The sequence below is a fragment of the Homalodisca vitripennis genome, chromosome 2 (assembly GCF_021130785.1).
Source record: "Homalodisca vitripennis isolate AUS2020 chromosome 2, UT_GWSS_2.1, whole genome shotgun sequence".
Lineage (NCBI taxonomy): Eukaryota > Metazoa > Arthropoda > Insecta > Hemiptera > Cicadellidae > Homalodisca > Homalodisca vitripennis.
Genome location: NC_060208.1, coordinates 198237616 through 198264070, shown reverse-complemented (window position 1 = coordinate 198264070; position 26455 = coordinate 198237616).

Genomic DNA, 26455 nt, shown 5'->3' with positions numbered 1-26455 from the left:
AGACGGCTGTAAAATTCTTGCTGCCGATTCGTTCGGACGGTGGCAGAATGCTGGCTGCCCCATTCTCTCAGACGGCGGTAAAATTTCTGGCTGCCGATTCGTTCGGACGGTGGCAGAATGCTGACTGCCCATTTTCTCACACTGCGGCAGAATGTTGGCTCCCCATTCTCTCAGACGGCGGCAGAATGCTGGCTGCCCATTCACTCAGTCGGAGGCAGCTGCCTACACACTTTTCCGGTGTCGCTTTATTAGAATCCTATGCTTTAAATTACACGAACAGCATGGATTTGAAACTGAATGAAAACAAGACGCAAGCAATGAATTGTTTTAACCTTTATACCATACCGAAACTAAAACTTAACAGTCGGGATCTAAATTACCAAAATAAACTGAATAATTTCTGACTAACTATGAATCAAACCTGAAACAACAGACGATGTTACAATAGTATGTACCAAAAGTCAGCTTGCATCCATGGATTGAAGAAGTTTTGCTTTGTATTTGCCATTTAATATTAAGGTGACGCTGTTTGAGGCACTTATAGTTCCACACTTGGATTACTGGTTTTACTGTTGAGTAATCGGACAGACTTCCGCGTGCACAGAATTATTGTATTAGATTTATTTTTAACCTTAGACGTCATGAGCACGTTTCATTATTTTTTTTAAGCAGTTATCACTCATGAGCTCCTAGAACTACGCCAATTCCATATTATTCCATTCTAAACTCAATTATCAAAACTAAAATTCGCAGTTATCTGTCTGATCACTTCACTTTTATCTCTGATATTAATTATTAAACGACCTAACAGAAGGAAAGCCACTTTACTAATAATTTCCATTCATATATCAACAATTCTTAATGGATCGTTTACTGTTTAGGCTTGTCGCCTTTGCAAACGCTCTCCCTGATGATATTAGAAGTATTAAAGGTCGAACGTGCTTCAGGGCGAGGGTCGAGGACTTGCTACTGAGGGGTACTGAGGGGGTGAGGGGAGGTGATGCTTGCGGTGTTCGTTATTTTTTTATATCTTATCTTTTATATTGTTTAGCTTTTATTCTTTCTCTTTCATTACGAATTATATTATTAAATTCATGAGTTATTTTATGTGAATCATGCAATTTTTCATTTTATTATAAAATATAAGTACGAGGCTGTTAAACGTGTACACGTGTCTGTATACTGTATATGATATGAGGCTGAGTGGTAGAGAGGGCTTAACAGCCCTAACACAGCCTATTGTATAATGGCACTTTCCATTCCATTTCCTTACGTCTCCCAATCAGCAATCGATATGACTTCTATACAATAGCATTTTATTTTTAATCTGATTTTAGCCTTTCAACTTAAAACAATCAGCTATTTGGAAAAAGTTTCTCTAAATTAATACTTTAAATATCCTTATTATCAATAATAATAAGGCTTAGTCGACTTGACAAGCTGTACATACGAAAGTAAACATACGGTGTAATTCTGCAATGTTCAGTTTACAATGTTGAGTTTAATTATATAAAAATAACAGTTTTCTACTTACGTATGATATGAAATAACGGTGGTATTCACAATGAGCTCATAATAATGTATACGCATGTATCTAGCATATTTCCTGTTATATGTGAATAATGGTTTGGGTGAGTCACTTTATTATTCATAAAAGTTTCATAAAACATACAATTAAGAGCGAATTTCCGTTCTATAATGAGCATGTATTATATTTATGTTTTGGTCTTCAACATGATAAGTGTATGTTAAAACAAAATGTTTGGTAATAACTTAGTTTCTCCTAATACGGCTACACGTCAAAACTTAATTTCTTAAGTGTGCTTGTATTGAGACGTGATTGCTAATACGAGTTTTTACCGCACCAAAATAGTCCGATGATATTTGAAGTGGTGTTGCCAAGTCGCTGCTGACCACCATCCGCTTCCGCTATGATATGATATGGTTTTCGCTATATGCTCTCCACCAGACAGTTCAATAAAATCAAATATACGTATATATCCATTTAAGATAACAGCTGATGACATGGAGACTGATGATATGGAGACTGATGATATGGAGACGGATGATATTGTCCACCTACGCAAAACTGGCAACATTATTGGGTGAGGAGAGTAGAGAGGGTTTCAGATGCATCAGGCACCATGAGATTACTTTCTCGCGGGCTACTATACCATCAGTTGAATGTTGCTCAAACTTATATATGACGGCATATCATTTTTAATTATTTATAAAGAAATATATTTCCTAATATATCGTTCATTGCATGTATACCACTGGTAAATCTTTTATGAAGACATCTAATGTCTTTTTATTGTTACCTTTACCTGAATTCCCTAAACATTGCTATTCTTAAAGTAAACAATAATTCATACTTGCATATATATTACTGATTTTTAAAACCCATTAAAATAAAAATAGATAATTTTTATAATAGGATAAAGATTATTTTACATAATATACACAGTAAGTAACATATAACATTTCAATGGGATATTTTTTAGAAGAAAACGGAAATAAGATAAACTGGTGCACTCGAAGAGTTGAAAGTGTTTTTATAACTAAATTACACTTTAACTAACAGTAATGGTTCTTAATTACTTTCACGATGTTTTAAAGTAGTTTAATGTATGCACTAACTGGCTACAAAGTACTATTAACTGTCAAAATAATTAACTCTGTCTAAGTTAGACCAATTCAATTGCTATTAGGTGTATGTGCGTGATAAGTACAGTATCCCAGTATAATACTAGGAGATAATACTAGGAGGGTATGCATATATAACAAATTATAATAAAGTAGTTAACATAATTATAAAAGTATACAAATTTTAAATTTTAATCATTAATACTAATAATAATGTCCAATGTTTTCTTCCTTTATTGGAGGATTTAAAAATGTATGACATAATAATACCTAAATATATAGTTATTTTCTAAAATATAGCAAATATTATACATTTTATACTGTTTTTGTATGGAAAATTATTTTCAAGAATACTTCAAATAGCACAAATTAATTAAATAAATTTATTAGTCAAAATAAATAAATGTTAAGAAAACATTTTGTTTTACAACTAGAACTTGTAATAAATTATTTTTTCAGTGTAATTTTTCTGCATCAAGTGCAATTTAATTTTTTTATACACAATAAAGACATGATGTTAAACATCTGTATTTAATTTATGGTAATCACTAAGCACCATATATAAACGCCGTCTACTCAATGTAATCCGCATAGTTTTTGGTATATGGTCAAATGTGAACAACTGAACATATTTTAACATGAAGACCCAAGAGAGGTAAGGTTCATCCAACCTGGTGAGGTGGTGACATTTAGGTTCTCCCCGAGACTGAACCCGTTCCTTAAACTTGAAACAACTCTGGCTCACCTCTCCAACTGACAGGGTGTATTCTCCACCGTCACTAGCCAGGCAGAACATTCTCATGCCTTTACTAAGCAATTCAAACCTAAATCTGCTATAACATGCCGAGACAATAAGTTTTATACATTTAGCTACTAATCAAGCTCCAAATATGTGAGAAGTATAACATTTTTCATATAGTCATATCATTAGGCAACTACAGTAATTAAAATATTATCATGTACTAACAGAGCAGTCCTATGCTCTCACAAATTCAAACTTAATTTGCCAAGTACAATGTAACGATTTACATTGGAGAGGACAAACGAACGAGAATTTCATGCGATCGTTAATAACATGAGAATATCTTCTTCGACGCAATCTTAATATTTGCTTATAGGGAAAAACCGATTTTAATACGAAACTAAACGAGATTTGTGAACGAGACAGTATTTGTGCTCAGGCTTAGCATTCAGTTAGAAACGGATAAAACATTTACACACTATATCGAGGCAATAATGCTGAAATGGTATCTATATATGTATATTCTAGTACATTTCCAATAGCGTGGAAATCAGTAAGTAGATAACAATTAGAATTGGACACTTCGTAGGCCCGTTGGTCTATGCGTAAGTCTCTTCTTACTTAGAAGAAAAAGCTGCGAAATGTCCACTTAGGTCCATGCATTTGCATCGGGAGTGATAAATCAGGATGGGTAAGTTTGGGATTACAGGATGAGGTCCTGTCGAGATCCCATGAGCAGGGAGAGCAGGCTCTATATTTCTGTCGTGTCACCTTGGAATAAGGGAAGGCTATCTCTGTCCAGCCTATCGTGTTTTGACTATCAACAGCCTTTACTACTACCTCCACCCTGTTATGTATTGTCTATAAGATGTAACATTCCAATTCTATCCCTCAAAAAGTTCCATGTGATTTTATTTGCAAGCATGGCAAGCACACATAATTAGGACTGTCGAGATCACACAATACACGATATCGTATGCTAATCAAAATAATAACTAATTAAAGCAGTCATCAGAACTCGCATATTTCAGTTATAACAATGCTTGTGACTGTCAAACAAGTGTCAACGTCATTAAGTGAAAATAACAGAAGTTTGTATGCCATGTCGCCTGAAATTTTCCGGGAAACGTGTTTAGTTACATGCTCCTAAAATTGTCTCAATCAAACTGCTCCCTTTTTTCAAAGTCAAACTTTATAGATATGAAAAGTTGATTTGACATTGTAGAATTTGCTATTCAGGCAAATCAAAATTATTTGAAAAAAAGTAATGGGAGAAATTATATTAGAAAATATTATATACATATATATATATATATATATATATATATATATATATATATATTATATATATATATATATATATATATATACGTTAAATTGTATAAATGGCAATAGCCTTATTTAATTTCAATAAACATTGAATCGCAAAAAGTACTTGCGATTACTAAAGTACTGCGATAACGGGAGTCGAACCCGGATCTCTCACTTGCCGGGTGAATGTGCTATCATTACACCACAGAGCGCTTACTTTTTCCGATTCAATTATTTTGTATTTGGCCGTATCTGTCACATATGCGTTTAAATAAGCAAACTAACATATGATCGGAAGACCAAACACCTGTCAAACGACTTTTATTTACGTTAAATTGTATAAATGGCAATAGCCTTATTTAATTTCAATAAACATTGAATCGCAAAAAGTACTTGCTCCGCCGGGAGTCGAACCCGGATCTCTCACTTGCCGGGTGAATGTGCTATCATTACACCACAGAGCGCTTACTTTTTCCGATTCAATTATTTTGTATTTGGCCGTATCTGTCTGTCACATATGCGTTTAAATAAGCAAACTAACATATGATCGGAAGACCAAACACCTGTCAAACGACTTTTATTTACGTAAAATTGTATAAATGGCAATAGCCTTATTTAATTTCAATAAACATTGAATCGCAAAAAGTACTTGCTCCGCCGGGAGTCGAACCCGGATCTCTCACTTACCGGGTGAATGTGCTATCATTACACCACAGAGCGCTTACTTTTTCCGATTCAATTATTTTGTATTTGGCCGTATCTGTCTGTCACATATGCGTTTAAATAAGTAAACTAACATATGATCGGAAGACCAAACACCTGTCAAACGACTTTTATTTACGTAAAATTGTATAAATGGCAATAGCCTTATTTAATTTCAATAAACATTGAATCGCAAAAAGTACTTGCTCCGCCGGGAGTCGAACCCGGATCTCTCACTTACCGGGTGAATGTGCTATCATTACACCACAGAGCGCTTACTTTTTCCGATTCAATTATTTTGTATTTGGCCGTATCTGTCACATGTATGTATAATATGTATATATTATATATATATATATATATATATATATATATATGTAATAAATATATATATATATATCGTTTAGCGCCAGATTACAAACTTGGGCCATTACTCGTTGGTAGTTACCGTTCTGTATCCGGCAGCCTCGTTGTTACTGACCCGGTAACTGTCCGGAACTCGCGACAGTTCCAATTTAACGTGTTCCGTCGCACAACATAACACTTTGTACATTGTACACCAGATACACTAGTGAACGCATTCAGTAAGCGATATAATGCAGTTCAGTAAGAGCACTCTTGTCACAGCTTGACAGCTACAACATTATCTCAGTTTAGCGCCAGAGTACAAACTTGGGCCATTACTCGTTGGTAGTTACCGTTTCTGTATCCGGCAGCCTCGTTGTTACTGACCCGGTAACTGTCCGGAACTCGCGACAGTTCCAATTTAACGTGTTCCGTCGCACAACATAACACTGTAATAGTTTTTGATACTTCTAGTACCTGTTTTGTATATTTCTGAAACTATGGTGTTATAGTTTCCTGATGTACAAAGTTATAGTTTAATTATTGTGTAAAATTTGATAATTTTATTTGAAAGTTATTTTAACTATGATTTAAAAACAGCAATTATGACTACGATTATAATATTAATGTATAGCAGTTTCAGATTGATAGAATTAAATAATTTTAAATACTATTTTATCAATACAGCCTGTTTTGTAATTTTAGTTATAATGATAGTTAAGAAGTCATTAACCATATTAATTTTGGACTATAAATATTACATTTTTAAAAGATGAAAGGGTTTTCATATCACTTTGTAAATCACATGAATAAAATGTATAAATGAAGTTTTTAAGCTTACAGATGCGTCTTCTACTACTTTTCTTTGTTAAGATTGGTGTCTTAGCAGCATTTACATATTTATTGGAAAAGTGGTAGAATGGTATACAATAGCATAACAACTCTATTATATCAAATAAATATATAGAAAAGATTTCATCAGTTACAGTCTAATCATAGTCTACTTTGCACTAATGAACACAAAACTCACCAGTTACAATAGTCACGAATCACTTTAATAAATGAAGTGTAATCTGTATATAATATTGAGAGTAATAAAGGGAGAAATAAACAACTGATAAAACTTCGTAACAAGAAAATAAAAAACACAATACAAAATAAGCTTTGTAAACAAGAAAAGATAAATATGTATTAAAACTAGTTAACAATAATATACTTAAAATTGTAACAGTGACAGTTTTTTTTTTTAATTCTCCAACAGCAATGCTCCCGGCTGACTTTTTATTAATATTTACACACATACGTATTCATACATACCGATATATACTATTCAAGAAGGGCATTTAATAAACTGCTACGAAAGGAAACTGAAGACATATTAAAAATTTCAATTTATACGTAGTTTTGTGTTGATTTATTTCCCAAGTCAAAAAGAAGCAAGGGGAGAAGAGAAAGCAACTACGGGAGTTTTATCGTGGCATATTAAATATAAATTTATATAACAGTCGTGTGCCGAACACCGTGATGATGAGACAGTACCAGTAGGACGAAACAGCTCCCCATCACCTCTTACTCAAGCCAAATATTGGTAAGAGCTCCGAATAAGTAACAGTTATATAGGAGCCAAAATCTGTAAGTTATAAACAAGACCTAAGTAATTGCTAATATGAGATTGATACGAATTCCATATTACCAATCCAAACTTACTAAAGCATTATACAATAGTTTAATGACCTTACTGATTCTTTAAAACTTTCTAGTTCTTCAATTGAAACCAATAATAATAGACAAGGCAAAAGTGAAACAACTTGCTCAGAGAAGGAGATATTGAATAAAAAATAATACCTAAAAATGTTTACGAACCAAAACACATCAAGTGATGCTGTTGTATGTGCTGTACCTGTAATTCTGGTAGCCTATGTTCTTAATAACGTTGATACTAATAATTCCCTATCTTCAATGTAAGCTGTTTGGTGAATACTTTTCACCTACATATCTTACACTCGTACTAACTGTAATATGCACAACTCTCCGTTACTGCACATCTACTTGAAAATAATCCTACACCAATCGACCGTATCAAAGCCACAATAACTAAATTTTTATCATAAATATCTTACAGTAGAACAGCTCTACCTTAGCTCCCCACCTTCCCATACGCTTTTACTAGTTTCTGGTCTATCGTAACTGACATTTACAATGCTAGTTTGAAATTTATACCTCAGAGATTTATGAGGTATTATGTTACGTAAAAAATACGGATAGATCAACGGAAACTAGGGAGTGTAGATCGTAACCGTATATATATTTGTTTGAAAATCTTCATGAATACAGATACATACTAAAGTACAGTAATCTTTTTGTACATCCTGTATATATGGACCAAACAGAAACAGTTTGTAGATGAACATATCAATCAAACAAAGTTTCTAGTAAAATGGCATTTACTGTAATATCAATCTATCCGTGCCTTTTAAAACCAGTATAAACCTCCCAACATGATATGGGTTTTTTTAATTTTTATAATTGTATTGTTCAAAATATAGATTTTAATTAAAAGATATATTAAGAACTCGTCATGCATTTTAATTATCGCTTGGCGATCATGCAACACACTAAATCCTATTATAACACATTGTGTAGTTTTCAATAATTTATGAAGACGTATTTTACTCAATTGCATTTTCGATGGATGGATTGTGTTTCGTGAATTAAATTTGTACTTTATAAAATGTGAGATAGTTTTGCAAAGATAAAATAAAATACCAATGATATGTTTTAACATCTATTATAACCTAAACTAACATCTAATGAAATGTTCAAATATTGAATATGACAAATAGACATTCTCATTTTATTCAGCAAGGATTATTTTTTGGGTCACACATCTCAAAGATATATATATATATATATATATATATATATATAAAAGTTCGATATTCCGGGGATTTCATACTTATACTTTTAATAATGATAAAATAAGAATGAAAAATAAACAGTAAACACAACATATAACAAAATAACCACAAAATGTAAATACACAATTATATAATTGAAAAATTTCGACTGTTATATCTTTAGTGACACAGATGAAAATTTAGAAAAGTATATATACATGAGACATTTGGTTATATATTTTTACAGCAAACAATCATTTGTTTAGTAAACAAAACGCATTACTAAAAAACACGAAATTGGTAGATATGAACTACTGTAAGTATTTCACAGTTAACGATGATTTACAACATGTGTATTAACTGATTTTAGAAACTATTTTTATAAAGTTACTGCTTGGAGTGAGGATGAGCAGTATAATGTATCAGAAGGATCTTGACTGTTACATATCAAAATAGAAGGGTTGAAAGCTGCCTGTCCTACACTTACAACACATGGAGCTGATCCTACGTCACAGAGAGTGACTTGTGTTGTCAGAGTAGAATAAAGTTTTGGGAATTGCTGATAAAACTTGTGTTGAATTATTTTATTCAAGTTTCCCTGTTATTCATATTCTGCTTTTGAACTATCAAATACGTACAATCGATTTAATTACTGAGTGTTCAGAGAGTATTTTAGTAAATATTTTAGTAGGCTGTACAAAAACTTGCCCGGCTGACAATCGTCTTCTTTTTTATGGGAAATTAAAAACATTTTAGGTTATAATCATTTTAAAATTCATCAAGCTCCGACAATAAAGCTGTGTTTTTATTTTCAAACAATAATACAAGCTTTTACATGTTTGTATACATGTAACTTCGTGGGGATGTACCCTTCGCAATAAGACAACATTTGCTGTTTATTTTCACAGCAACAATAATAAGACAACAGGAATATTTATTTTCAGGTTATTTATGGACTTTAAAATTTATAAATGTACAGATAGCTAAATTACTCGTGAAATACACCTAAATATTTGTTTAAACATATTAAGCACTATATAATTTATATTCAGTTGTTGCATTTTCATTTTCGCGTTGATATCAACAATTTAAATGAAGAACAACACAAACATATTTTTATACTTGTACAGACATAAACAGTGTTATATACATTGCATATAACACTGTTTATTTTTAGATTTCCAAGAATGACATATAATGTGCGATATAGTATATGTATACAGAGTAATAATTCTTTGCAAACAGCTTCAAGCTACAAATACTGTTCTTTTGGTATAAAATATTATCAGTTTTATAAAATTGAATAAACCAAAATGTATTGTGTTTAGTAAGGTTTCACAATAAGATGTAGCTTCCCTCAAATACAATATTCATCTAAGGAAGAAATTTTCTTTAAATATAATTGAGCATTATACAAAATTTTAGTCGAGATGCACATATATTCCCCTTCCAATTTAAAAAGAAAATCATGATCTTCATACAATTCAACGTATTTAAAATTTATAGCAGGTATTTACATAAAGTTCAGATATAAATTAACTTCTGCTATTAGATATTTACTGAAATGTACTTTCCAAATAAAGGTAGCTTGTGTGTATGATGAGTGGCTATTATTTCTTTGGTATATTAATTTAAAAGACTGCTGCATAGTAATAAAGAAGAGAACGGTAACACATACTATCTCTATAATATATATATATATATATATATATATTGAATTTTTATTAATTGAATTGAATTGAATTTATTAAGAAAATGATACATTTCTGAGGCCCCGCTAAGTACAATACTTGTCAGCGGGAACTTATACAACTATATTTTACTAAAGTTAAAATACATAATTACATTTAATTATGTTTCAAGTCCTTAATGTAGTAGTTGTAATTTAAATCTGGTGAACATTGGTATATAATATACATACAACAGTAATATTGTCTAATATTAAAAATATAGAGTGATTTAAAAATATTGTCTATTATTACTATAAGTTAATACAATACATCATTTCCATAACACTATGAAATATTTAGAACATTTCTGTTGAGTAAGTTTTAAGATAACCTGGAGAGTTGAAGAAAAGTGAATAAATTGGGTGAATAGGTCACTGGTATTGACCGTGGCGAATAGTAAAAAGACTCGACAATTAAGTAACTTATTAGTCTTATCAGTTATTACCCATTCCTATCCAATTGTGTAATAACCACTAAATAAGTTGGGGTTATCGGAAGAGGTAGACAAACATTACGCAGTTCAAACAAGTTTTCAAAAACGATTAATTTCCGTCCAACACGATTAACGATTAACCAACAGTCATGTCGTGTATATACAGATGGATCGAGGTGAATTGATATGATAGAAATTTGGTTATTACACTTGTTACAGCTAATCTAATTTATTTATTTTCTAGAAATTATGTATATCAAATTTAGTCATTCTTACTTAATAACATTTCTTCGCATACACGTATTTTATCATATGCTGGCAAACTGTGTGTCGGTTATATCTTTGTTAAATATTGTCTAAGGTGTGATTGAAAGTATTCTACTGTTTAAGTGTCAATTTTTATATTGAATTTTTCAGGTAAATAGCATCATCTTGATAACTATAGTATTACCCCTAATAGCATACATTAATACTAAATATCATATAAATTATGTTGTTATATTTTAAAGCTACACTCTTAGTTATATTTACATTCAGAGAAAAGAATAAATAAAAATTCAAGCAACTCTCAACCTGGCAAATCTGGAACTAATATAAAATTACAGTTAAAACAAGATAAAATAGATCAATAAATGAATCCAGACAACAAGTGTATTCAATGATATTCAATATTCTTATTGCAGTTTATTTCTGTGTTTGTAGTTTCATCATTAATTATTTTTGTACTTTTTATGTAAGATATCGCTTAAGTGCCATGACCGTATTACTTTATATAAATAAATTAAAAAACCTCTTTCTCTAAGTCCTCAATATTCTCTGAACCTGCACATGAGCTCTCTTAAAATGTTCACAAACAATTAAACACAAACAATGCAAGGGCACTCGTACCCAAACACGCGCACACAAACCGGACACCCACGCTAACGGTTTATTTACCCGGGTTAGTCCAACATATACTGCTAGTTTACCATCATCACTCTATTTGCCATTCCTAAACTTAGAAACCAGTTATTTACTGTCATTTTAAAATTAGTCAGGATGTACCTCTCAAATTTCCGAAGCGGCTCTGGTATATTTCTGTATAAGTTGTGTCCAGTTAATAAGGGATTAGTAGTAAAATAGGTCTTATGAAGTTACACTCTGAACATCTTTAATATGTCATCCGCTTGCAAACTTATTGATAACTTGTGTTACGACTAAAGGGTGCATTGTTGTGTGACACGCACCTCCGTACGCTTTGTAATCTGCACTCCTTGTGTAATAATGCTGTTTCACTCTGAATATATTTAATATGTCATCCGCTAGCAACGTTATTGATAACTTGTGTTACGACTAAAGGGTGCATTGTTGTGTGACACGCACCACCATACGCTATGTAAACTGCACTCCTTGTGTAATAATGCTGTTTCATTCTGAATATATTTAATATGTCATCCGCTAGCAACGTTATTGATAACTTGTGTGTTACGACTAAAGGGTGCATTGTTGTGTGACACGCACCACCATACGCTATGTAAACTGCACTCCTTGTGTAATAATGCTGTTTCATTCTGAATATATTTAATATGTCATCCGCTAGCAACGTTATTGATAACTTGTGTTACGACTAAAGGGTGCATTGTTGTGTGACACGCACCACCATACGCTTTTTAATCTGCACTCCTTGTGTAATAATGCTGTTTCACTCTGAATATATTATTAATATGTCATCCGCTTGCAACCTTATTGATATTTTGTGTTACGACTAAAGGGTGCATTGTTGTGTGACACGCACCTCCATACGCTATGTTGCGCTCTCCAAGGCTGGTTGCGCAGACGCACAGTTCGTAACTCTCTCTATATAAAAATTGGTGAAGTTTTGTAAAATTCAAATAACATTTTCCTTAAATTCCTATAAAGATGTTTTATATTTACTGACCATGATGACTTACTACCAAATATCACGTCTAGATATTTGTAATATTTTATTTTTTTAATTTTGTTACAACTACAGTACTAATCAAATATTAAAAATCCCCAGATGAGTGTATCTTTAACTCCTCGCTGAGTGTTTTACCACTTTCTCGCAATGAGAAAGGCACACATTTAATTTCAAAGTCTTTTGAAAGAACGATCTTTTTAACATGAATAGATCTTTTGATATCCCAATCTTTATATTCATAAACAATTGCTGTGGTATAAGTAAATGTGTTATTTATTCCGATATATTACTTTTTGGTAATTTATTCTCATATATTAACAAAGTAAAGGCCCAAGAGTGGTTGCGTTTACGACGCCAAAGTTACAGATGCTTGGTGTTGTTCGCGATTGGCTAGGTATGATTCAATCCACACCGTTTTATTATTTAATCCAGTCAAGGTTATTTTTTAAACCTTTTCAACCTATTAACAGAATCTAAAGCTTTCACAAGATCGAGAAATACAACCATTTGTTATATAACTATCATTAGGGCATTCCATATTGAGTCCTTATTAAGGCTAAAGAGGACATCAGTGATAATTTGACTATACTCGTATTTCATGTATGCTTGAAATTTATCCCGTACTATACTTTTAAACACCTTTAAAAACACAATCAGCAAGTAAATATGCCTATATTTTGATTTATATGTAATTTTGTTAAATTTAAGAATAGCAATAACCTTAGACACTTCCCAGAGCGGATAAAAAATTAACCATAAAAATGGTTTACTCAAAATTAAAAAAAGGAAAACTGTTCTTTTGAGAATGATAAAATCATTAGTTTGAAACAAATGTAATATAATTAGGTTGTTGACGTCACGGTCATTGGTCAATAGTTTGATCATTATGGACAAAATCTAGAAATAATCTCAAGAATAAATCTCTGTAGTTTTTATCTAAGCATTAGCGAAGTATATTACCCAAGGTGCCAAAAGAATTATATTTCTGTGTGTCTGTCCGCATGATTTCTCGAAAACAAACTGATATAAGCAGCCATGTGTTCAATGATGGTGCCATGTCACTTCATGGGATTTGGCTGAGCAACAGCTGACTTTTTACACTTTTCTTATGGGTAACCATTATTGAAACGAGTAAACCATAAAATAAATAAATGTTTAATCAAACTGACAACTATATGACGTTTAACATGTAACATTCGAACACATTTCTGTAGTTTCGCTGTCATTTTAGCAGTGTATATATTAACACCTTTACACGGTTATTAGAATATTTTTGTTTCTTATATTTTGCATCAGTGCCAGTTTCAAATGTTGGTTATAAACAGCTGGTCTTGTTGTTTATTCACCAGATAAGTTCAACGAATAGTATAGTTCGTTGGATAAGTTACAGTTGATGATTTATAAATATTTTTTGCAAATCTAAACGAGTTATTGAATTATTATAAGGCACCAAATACCCAAAAACACGTTTGTACAGTTTGACACTCTAAGCTTAGGTAGTAGGCAGTGACTCCATCAGTCTTTAGCAACCTAAAATGACAGTAATGTTTCAAGAGATGCAATCTACTAAAGACTACTGGGATCAGTCTAGGAAAATTTTTGCGCATAAGCAATGAAGGCATTACACACATACTGTATCCAAAAAAGTGACGTGAAGCCCAGCAATTGTTTAAATAAGCCAGCCAGAAGGCCAGTACTGCTAAGAGGAACCATTATAAGCCGAGGACAGTAAGGCTGACTTTTCTTTAAAGCTTACCAAAATCCTTGTTTTCCGAAGTTTACTTTTTTAATAATTTTTTCTGTATCTCAGAACGTTTTCACGATATACCTCTGACATTTTATCAGTTGTTCAGTAAGGCAGTGGGAACTTACTGAGATTTTTTTTATGTCTAAGGTTTCGATGTTTAAAACTTAAAATATAATAAGTTATTTTTGATGTTTTGGGAAATAATATTTTATATATATATATAAATATATATATATATATTGTCGAAAGCGGAAAAATTCAATGGGTACATGAGGCTTGTAGTTAAAATTTAAAAAAAATATATAAACGATTCCATGTATAATAATTTCTTAGAAACAAAACATCAAAAAAGGCTAATTTATAACATTAGCGAGATACAGAGATGCACAACCCTCTTATATACTCTTATTATCAAATAAGGCAAAATTCTTCTACATAGTCATGGTTTTCACTATTACAAGAGTTTTGGAAATGTTACTATGCTATGAAGAAAGGCAAAAATTTAGAGGAGAATTTACCTAGAGTAACAAATGCTTTAATATACCTGCAGTTGCGTACGTGCAGTTAAAACTGGTGTTACGCTAGAACAGTACATTTTTGTGTTCTGTTCCGATGTGGTACGAGTTATGAGACAACTATTACCTATTTCTCACAATTTAATGTAATGTTTATGTGTTTTGTTTTCAATGCAAATATGAGGGGTTTCATATGGCGTTTACGTTGTTGGATTGACGTTGATTCTTGAAAACATCAAGAACTAAAGTGTTCCGTCCATTGAATTCATTATATTACACATTTATTAGAACCCATCATTCTTAAATTTTAATATTGAAATAATAACATGGGGAGAGTTTTATCTGTGTACTCTGTGATTATTCAAATTTTCATGAAATTACTATTAATTTGTTAATTACTAGTGGTTTCTTAGAACGATCATTAAAGTCATATGTCAAAGTTTTATTATTTAACTAATTACTAAAGTAAATTTATGAGTTTATATCGGCAGAGATTCAATTTTTGGCCCAAGTTTCCTGTTTTTAAAATGTAAGAGAAACATAATTTTTTCAGATTATTACTGTATACAGAATGGAATTTGGAGTTTAACCTTTGGAAGGACACCTCCAATACTGTTAACCAGGTTCATTAAAAATACTAAGGAAGTGGAGAGATTGTATGCGGTCTCGTAAATAGCGTTCATAAAATCTATTCACAATTATAGAGCATCGTATTTACTCATCTTGGTTTTGAACGAGTCGTGATTCTCTTGGATAAACTATTTCAGTTTTAAAAACACGCTTTAACCTACTCGAATTAAGGGGACTGTTACCCAAAAAATAAATAAAATAATATTTTTTTTTTAGTTTTCCTTATTTTTCTTTGGAATGTACTGATTTTATTGCAGTAATTTGTTTATTCCTATGATTACTATAAGTTGGTAAAAAAAATATTATTGAAACCCTTGCATGTCATTTTTCGACACTAACTGAACATCAGTTATGTTTCCACTAGCTAACACTTTCATATATTTCATTGTTTAGCTGTATTTAACTTTTTTATGTTGGCTATACTGTCTAGCATCTTTATTTCAGGTTACTATTATTGTTACTACTGTCAAAAGAGGATGGGAAAGCGGCTTTTAAAATTAAAAACTGTCTCTGGTAAAGTAAAACTTGAGGATGGCAAGGGATTAGATGGGCAGGGTAGGCTAAGTGAGCCTAATATTCAAAAACTGCAGACCTATTATGGCCTGGCCATAAGGCGAAATGTGCAGAATGTTGAAGAGATGAGAAAGGCAATATGGGCAGTGTACTTTCACACGATGTCATCAAATGATAAACCTACTCATCAGCTATGCCCTAAAGACAATGAGACATGGTGTAAATATAACCTGAGTTTACTGACCAATGAAATGTATGACCATGATAAACATTTTCACATCCCTGAGTGTGTTATGAGTTTTATAAAACCCATATTCAAAGACCTTTCAGAAACCAAACTGTTGGAGCGATGTTTGAAGGGGAAAACTCAAAACCAAAATGAGTCATTGAATAGTGTCATTTGGTCCCTAATACCAAAAAGAACTTTTGTAAACTCTGCCTACCCTTAAATTTGGCATTTACTCTGCAGTTTGTAGCTTTAATGACGGCTTTTCTAGTAAATTACAAGTTTTGGAAGCATTAAACCTACGTCCAGGGAAAAATTTTGTAAAAGTGATGCAGCGCCTAGAAATAGTGCGAGTGAAGGAAGAGGACAAGGAAGTTCAAGAATTAGAAAAAAAAATAAGGAACAAGAGAGCTTTGAAAAGAAACGCCTTGAAGACATGTTTACACAAAGTGAAGACCCAGATAATACATCCTACAGCTAAGGAAACGACTAGGCTATGGTAGTTAAAGTTATTTTCTTCGATTCCCGTAAGTTGGTTTTTTTCTATTTAGATGCAAGTTTTCTCAGCCATTTATGAACTTAGACCTCTCAAATTTTTACCACTTGTACTTTGTACTATAATCTAGGTGCTGACAAAAGGGACAAAATAAAAAGTATTCTCTTAGAAATAAAATATATTTTGAAATTTTTTTTAGTTTTAAAAAGGTGAATTTTTTAAAATTAGTTTTTTAATACTAAAATATGATAAATTGTAATTTTGGTTGGTCACGAACTATAAAAAGGTGTGCTTTAAAAGACAAAAAAAATTAAAGCTCTATCATGACTCATTATTTTAGAAACCTGCATTAAGTTTATATGGACTAAGATAGGCGGTAACAGTCCTCTTAAGGATATATTCAAGAAGCTTGACATATAAAACTTAGGAATAAACTAATAAATAGATTTGAACGATAATGTTTAAGCTCTGAAATTTTACACACACTTGTAAACAATACACGACAATTTACTTGCAATGGGGTGTTTAAAACTTTCTCATTTTTAATTAAAGCCAGTTTCTTTCATATTTCAGGATAGCTTCAATATTTCAGTTCGGAATTGTCATAATCTTTTTTAATTTCAAACTATATTTTGGGGGGAAATAACCAATTTTTACTTGTTTTACTTTTACTTTGTATTATAACCAATTTATTATAATGCTACACCACATTTCGCTTATCTGTTTTTGCTGAGGTTATAAGCTAAGCTTTAAGTCAAAGCTGCACGTAATACAATATCAATTTCGTATGATTATAATAATTCGTCTATGTTAATACAAAATAAATTTAATTAATTATTACATATTATAAAATGTAAAAATATGCAGTACCAACCAGCCAACTCCTCAGGAAGTTTCATTTCTGGCCGGTCTATTCCTTCCGCTGGACCCAACACCGGTAAGCCCTGCAGCACAACAGATGTGTCACTTACATCATGTCAACAACATGGCTATCCAAGAATGGCACATCACTATCCGCAAATGTTGAGATATTGGGATAAAACCGCTCAACGAAATCTCATACAATGACAATAACCATCATCGAGTGCCAGCTTCACGAAACATGGCAAGTCTACAGATAAGTTAGTTCTTCAAGTAGAGAAAGGACTAATAAAGTAGACAAATTGTACAGCCTCCGAGTGATAAGCATCTCTATAAGATAGCATCTTTTTACTTTACTTTACATTTTACATTTTCCCTAGTCCACTCACTGTAACGTGAGATCATCGACCTACACAAGGCTCGGGACGATGTAATTATTCTCTTCAAGAAGCTCCAAACTGCAAAGAATACTCTTGGAGTTCTTTATCATATTCTAAATGATTAATAAATAGAACTCTGACCCTTAGAGCTGCAATTAATCTGTCAGTGGTGTGTAATCATTCTGTGTAATCAAGTCTTTAATGAATGTTCAAGTAATGAATGTTTTCTGTTTTAATCGGACATTTCTGAAAGCATATTTTTGTAATGTTATGATAAAGTTACACTTTTCGAAATATATTACAATAAGATACTGTAAATATATTGTCCATATCTTTATTTACAGCGTTTCAGTCAGTCCATAAAAATTAATCAATCGTATAATGCTTGTTTTATCTTTGTAGAAATAAAGTTTCGTAAAAATTTTAAATTTCAGTTATAAAAGGCGGAAGTATTAAAACTTAACATTTGCACTGTATTCAATTTATTTTGGGCCCCGACTTTTAAAATTGACTATAGCAGCATTATTGTTCATTATAAGATGGGTATACATGTCACAAATTCAGATGTTACAACTTCATATGATTATATTTAGTTTCTTTAAAACATAATGTATTTAATTACTTTATCGTTGCCATCATTGGTACCAATAAGACTAATATAAAAGTAGTAGCTAACGCTCGGCCACATTCCGTGGAGTGACATGCACCATCATCGAAGTCAGTGTGGCACGTGTTGACATGAAGCCTTCAGCAACAGTTGAAGTATATTAGTCTTGAGATATCGTGCGGGCAAAGATCGAAATAAAAACAGAAATTAAATAATCAACAACTCGTGTGATAGGCTTTGATAACGCTCAGCCAATGGATTAAATATTATAACTACGTACTGGGTATCGTGGTATTCAGGCCCACTAGTTGTAGTTCTGGTTTTAGCAAAATTCTTGTAACATATTGTGTTATTTCTCTGTTTAAAGTGTATAACTCATTATGGATCATTTAAAAGGATAACAGTATTTCATAAATATCCAGCTTTTTATTGCAAAACTAGAAAAATACGTTTCAAGGATTTTAATTTATCCTCTTCGTCAGGTATGAAATACTAGTGTGTTATACGAGCAAAACAGGTCCACGACCTATTTTCGTTAAATTGAGTGTTATTTGTTCCTAAGCATAAATAGAGAAAAAAGAAGACACAAAACTGATTTATTGGTTACAACTATCCTTGTGCCTCCATGTGTTCGAATGGGCGTTTGGAATATAAATCATATTTAAAACCAAACAAACTGTATATTTATAATAAGAAGCATATTCACACTCAAACATTGTTACGTAGTGTTTAATTTTTTTTATTATATGTATTTACTAAAGTAATATACATTAATTAATAATTTAAGCTATACTTTCTATAATTTTAATAATTTTTATAAGCTATAATTTTTAATATTTACAAAACTTAACCCTTCAGGGGGAAAGTAACAAATTTATATTTTATCTAAACCTTTTCCCTTTTAAGCATAAATGCAAGTAAAACTGATATTTCATATAGACAAATTCAAACTAACTGTTTGTTTCGATTTTTTTAAATAGGGAATTAGTTTAAGAGAATAATGTTTTTGCTGGAAATTTCTTTTTCATATAAAAAAATACACCACTTTCCATGTACCCGTATACCATTTCTACGGTTCGAGTAACGATAACATAAAAGGTTCTTTCCTTTCGAAAAAACAAAACAATGTTTATGGAATGATATGACATGCACAGCCATGTTTCAAGATGAGGCACAACGATACCGCCACACCCATGAGAGCTGTGCATTACATATAAGCTCAATCTATTCTCATTCATACTATTAACCAAATGGACATATCCTCTCATTCAGGTTATTTATAATCAAAACCGTTATTTCATTGTCCATACCAACACAGCGGTTCTCCCATAAAGTGGAAATATTTACAGAAATTCCACATACAGGTTAATACAAAGGTTATAGGAAAATAGTTGTCACAAAGGAAATGATACACCACCACACCACTGTGCTGTGTTATCATGTACTTGGAGGTACGAGCCAAGTGCATCACAATTGTGATCTCCGGCTCTACTGTCTTATAGGTTGATACAAAGGTTATAGGAAAATAGTTGTCACAAAGGAAATGATACACCACTACACCACTCTGCTGTATTATCGTGTACTTGGAGTTACGAGCCTAGTGCATCACAGTTATGATCTCCGGCTCTACTGTCTTATAGGTTGATACAAAGGTTATAGGAAAATAGTTGTCTCTCTCTGTCCGCAAGGCATTTCGAGAACGAACCGACCCCTGGACTTGAAATATTGCATAAAGATTTATTCCTATTTAGCAACATCGATTTCGGCACTCATGCAATTCGGATTAGCGTTAGCAAACATTTTTACATTGGTCTCACGGGCAACCATGATGGCATTAAAAAAATTGCAAAACAAATAAATTAGCAAACAAAGGGAGAGCAATTATATGACATTTTAACATTTCACATATTAATACAAGTCGCCTAACTATCCGTAATTGTCTTGAGAAACATTTCATCTGAAAACTTTACATGTTTCATGAACTTTAATTTATACTAGGACAAGAAATGAGTTCTATGATGATGTATGCCAATAAATGGAATTTGGCTGAGCGGTAGCTAGTATTAAAACCTATAGCAGGTCGGCACATTACTCTTTAGCTGCCTGGTGGCTGTACTTACTGCAGGAAATTTCTCACAATCTGACAACATGTGACGTCATGAGATGTAACTCTACCTTGTTTTTTTATAGGCGCACTGAGCTCCTACACTCCTCACTATAATGACTTTTGGAATTGAATCCTCTCCATTAACCAATATCTTAGTTTTCTGATATAAAGAAACAAATTCATAAACTTTCGTTTTAGCTATCCCTCGCTATCTCAAAGGCATAACTGTCCCAATGTGTGTTAAGAACATGACAAATTTTAAATATTCTTCCTAACGTTCCAGTGAAGTAGTTTCAGAATACCTTATAGGCTAATAACTGATTTGGAAGTGTCAAACTTCTATGGAAGACCACGTTGGGCTGCAGAGGTCAAGTTGTCTCTTAGTTTCTAATAATACTATAACTATAATATGTAGTATAATACAGATTGGAAATGTTACACCAGGGTACAAGTTGGTTATATCATGTTAATGACAAAACGATAATCACAAAAATAAGTTTTACTGATCTTTTTTCACTTTCCTTCCCAAAAAGCCTTTTTCTTTAAAAAAATACTTACTTAGTTAAAACGGTGTACTTTTTAAAACTACTAACTACTCTTTGTTTGAAGGTTATTTTTGACGATGGAAGGATTGTGAAGGAAACAGGATTTTTCCGGACATTTGCCATCGTTCAGTGAAACAAGAAAACAGTAAACACACTACGTTTCGAGATCTGCAATCTGATCTCTTCTTCAGGTAAAGAACTAACCTAATACATAATTACAAACTAGGCTAAAATAAACAAATCTTACTAAAGCGTTGTGGCACGCCTAAGTCAGGAATCACAACCTACATGTTGTTTGTCAACTTCACTAACTCTAAAGACATGCACTTAATACAAAACTATACCAAACACTAATCATTTAAACTAAACTACGGAATACAGGTCACAATACGTCTTCACTCGTTTACTAACCACCTACGACTGACCAGAGGGACTAGGCAATGGTAATCGTGACGGCTGGCTAAAACAAGATGGCGGAAATACAAGGGAAGGGGGGACAGGAATGGGCCCTTTCGTTATTATTGGTTCATGCGAGATGAACTTCTTAAAACCATATTGTGACTCCGCATTGGTTTATTACAAATATCCGATCCGTTTGATACTTTTGGTTTTCTCTTTAGTTCATTTTTTATAATTGGCAACCAAAGCGGCCTAATCTCGACTGATGGTTGACTGATTGGTTGGTCTGCCAATTTAATGTATGTTGCCTCAATTAATTTCCTTTTGAAGAAATGTGGTTCCCGATGTATTATGTGGGCTTCATCCCAATTCATATGATGGTCTTCGCACCAACAATGGTGTGCAATTTTTGACTTTTCTGTGAAACCCTTTCTCGTGTTTTCTTTGTGTTCTTTTATCCTTACGTTTAGTGGTCTTTTTGTCTCGCCTATGTATTCCCTATTGCAGCTACATTTTATACTGTAAACACAGTTTTTGGAATCCTGTGTGCCATTTTTTGGTTTTGTTTTTACGAGACTTTGTCTAAGAGTGTTGTGTGTTTTAAACGCGGTTCTAATGTTGTAATTTCTACCTACTCTTCTAATTTTCTCCGATAATCCCGGCACATAAGGGTTTGACATAAACGCAAATTTATCAAAATCCTGTTTTTCTGACTTAGGAATGATTCTTCTGGTTCGTTTCCACTTATTAATTACTAATTGAGGGTATCCATTGCTTCTGAGATCCGATCCAATTTTCTTAAATTCTTATTTTAGTCCATCTTTATCTGAGCACAAGCTCTTTGCTCTATCAAACAACGAGTAGGCTACTCGTTCTTCGACAGATTTTTGATGGTTGGATTGATAATTTAAATATTTTCCTGTGTGTGTTATCTTTCGAAAAACAGTTGTCTTAAGGACATCCCTATCTCTTAATACACACACATCCAAAAAGGGAAGCTTGTTTTGGACTTCCACTTCCATTGTGAGGCGGATGGAAGAAGAAATACTATTAATGTGATTCAAAAAATTATTTAATTCAATGTCTCCATGAGAAAAAAATAACAAATGTATCATCCACATACCTCCACCAAATCTTCGGTTTGAACTGAGCTGAAGCCAAAGCTTTTCGCTCGAATTCCTCCATAAATATATTGGCGAAAATAGGAGACAGTGGAGAACCCATTGCAATCCCCTCATCGTGACGGTAAATTTTACCCTCTAACTCAAAATAATTGCATTGAGTGCACAGTTCTAACAGTTCCATAATTACTGGCACGGGAAGTTTAGTTCAATCCTTTAATGTTTGGTTTTCTTTGAGACGTGATTTAATAATTCCGAGAGTTTCTGGAACTGGTACATTTGTAAATAGACTTTCGACATCAAAACTTACCAGTTTGTCAGTTTCAGTCAACTTTATGGATTTTGACTTCTCTACGAAATCACTGGAATTTTTGATGAAAGAGTCAGTTTTTCCTACCAATGGCGTTAAGATGTCCAAGAGGACTTTAGACAATTCCCTGCAAGGTGAATCACGAGAACTAATGATGGGCCGGAGGGGGATGGTAGGTTTGTGGATTTTGGGAAGGCCATACATATGGGGGATTTTGGAGTGGTGAGGAGTTAATTTAGATCTAAATTTATCTGAAAAAAATTCTTTATGTTTTCTTAAGGTGTTTGCTACTTTGCGTTCAAATGAATCAGTCGGGTCTTTATTTAAAACTGTATATTTGCCAGTATTTAAAAGTTTCCGCAATCTTTTCTTTATACGCTACTGAGTCAAGTACCACAGTAGCGTTGCCTTTGTCGGCAGGTCAGATTTTGACCGTGTCGTCTTTCCCAAGAAGACGTATTGTGACCTGTATTCCGTAGTTTAGTTTAAATGATTAGTGTTTGGTATAGTTTTGTATTAAGTGCATGTCTTTAGAGTTAGTGAAGTTGACAAACAACATGTAGGTTGTGATTCCTGACTTAGGCGTGACACAACGCTTTAGTAAGATTTGTTTATTTTAACCTAGTTTGTAATTATGTATTAGGTTAGTTCTTTACCTGAAGAAGAGATCAGATTGCAGATCTCGAAACGTAGTGTTACTGTTTTCTTGTTTCACTGAACGATGGCAAATGTCCAGAAAAAACTTGTTTCCTTTACTAACTACTATTGCACATATAGTTTCAAATTAAAATAAAATAACATTCTAAATACTTATTATAAATAATGCTTAAGCATCTTTATAATATTCAATTTTATACTATTAAAAATTAGCTTACAAAATATCACAGTACCAATAGATTAACTACAAAATAAAACATTATAAATTATTACATTAATTACATTGGACACTATGATGTAGTTGATAGAGTATTAGAACGCTTTATGTTGACTTTTCCTTTAATTTACATATTTTTTGTAATACACGATTTGTATTACTACAATGTATAAAAGATTTTCAAGACTTCTTTTTTTAATAAGCATTATTTATAATATATGTATGGATTGACTCAACAATTCAAACCTTTACCAAAGATAACACATCATACAGTTATTTTCCTTGATATGACTAAGAAACTTCATTTTGATATAAAGAACAACCATTCCGTTTAAGAAAATAAAATTACATTGTTATTCGGATTCAAAGAAATGTCTAATAAAAGCCAATATTGGAAATTGAATTGGATCTGTAGGAGCTGTTAACGTCAATTGTGGTTCCTTTGATATTATAAGAGTTTTGTATGGTTTCTCGACATTGTCCTGACTGTAATGGAATTATGTTATAATTTTGGATTGAACATTTGTTTTGTGGTAAAACGTGTGTTAAGGCAATATACGAGTATTTGAAAAAAGCATCAAAATTCGTTTTACTGGTCAATCCTAGATTAGCTTCGAGATTTTGTCATTAATGAATAATATAAACATATCGTTAAGACATTTATATTCGAATAGAAGAATATGATAAGTGCAATGGGTTATTCTTTCAGAAAAAAATTGGTTATTAACTCACCTAATATGTTTTTGTTTACGTATATTAAACAAACATTCCAAAATTAATATTATTTTTTTATTTCTATTCTTTTTCCCCAAAAAGACACTTCTTGAAACACTGTAAACTTTTTACGCTTAGAAAAGATCCCTAGGATATAAAATAAAAATATTAATGGTTTCAATTTAAATTTCTATACGTTTTCTTTTTCCTACAAACGAAGTTGCAAAATAATAATAAATGTAAGGATGTATGTTGTATAAAAAATCTATCTAGAAGTTTTAAAAAGTTGTGTAAGGTTGTATTGTATATAAAATTGATCTAGAATTGTTTGAAAAGTTTGGTCTCCAGAAGCATCTTTTGATCCCTAATCTTAGCAATAGTATTTTTTTTTATATTCTACTAAAATTGCTGGTTACTATAATAAAAATTTCCTTGAAAGTTCAATTTAGAAACCTTTTTAATAAAAGCAGAAGGATCATGTCTCATAATACAACATGAAACTATAATAAATGTTTCATATCGCATTAGCAATAATTATGTCTTGTTAGATGATTCAGAGAACATGACTATACCACAAATATTCTGAATGTAACTAAAATGCTATATTTGTCAACGATTTCGCTATTTCTTTTTTAATTTAGTCTTTAAGTGTAACATAAATACAAGTGCTAACTTCAAACCAAACCAAAATATAAACAAAATAAATAAATATTTATGGATTATATTTTTACAAACTTTAATTATTGGCCACTTTCAAACATTAACACAAGCCTTGCCACAAAAATAGTAAAAACCAGTACAAAAAGTCAAGGCTTGAGTACCAAAAACAACCACTCTTGTAATTTTATTGTTCTTACATTAGTGGAATTTTCAATAAGTTTTATTAAGCATGAATTATTTGACATTATAGTAGGACTTCATAAAATTTAATCTTCATAAGTTTCAAACAAGCATAACACCACGTTTTAGGCTTGAAATCTACCCATTTCTCCACGTGCATAAGAGACTAAGACATTGCATAACTAGATAATTCATTAATTATTGATGCCACTCAAAGTTTAAAGAAACATTACACGAGACCTGACAAACGGTACAAAATGGAAACTGAAGAGAACTCAAGCGATTTTACTGTACAGGAGACAAGAGCACGAACTTGTCACACCCGAACTGACGAAGGTGAAGCGATGACGAGGAGTTCACATTTTGTATTTCCTTTGGTATCGCGACGCGCCGCAGGAGCAGGAAAGCACTTGTCAGATGAGGAGTAGCCTCTGGCCTTATATTTTGTCCTCAGTCTCAATGTCATAGTGTGTGTAAGAATATTATTGTTTGTTTGTAAAAACCTTTAAGGTTTTCTAGTTAGTAATTTCTTAACATTAGTAGCCAAAGTGGCCCAACCTCAACAGAAGGCTTACTTAGCGGTTGGTCTAGTAATTTTACGAGTGAAGCGTTAGTAAGATTCTCCTCCCAATGTTTCTTCATCTCATTTTATGTAATGATTTTCAGGCCAGCAGGGGTACCAATATTAGACTTATCCACTACACTTTTTTACGTATTTTCTTTAAGTTCCCTAATTCTCACAATCGGTGGTCGTTTTGTCTTGCCTATGTACTTTCTAGTGCATGGCCCTGTTATATTTTAAACACGGTTTTTAATCCTGATAGGCCATTTTTTGTTTGGGTT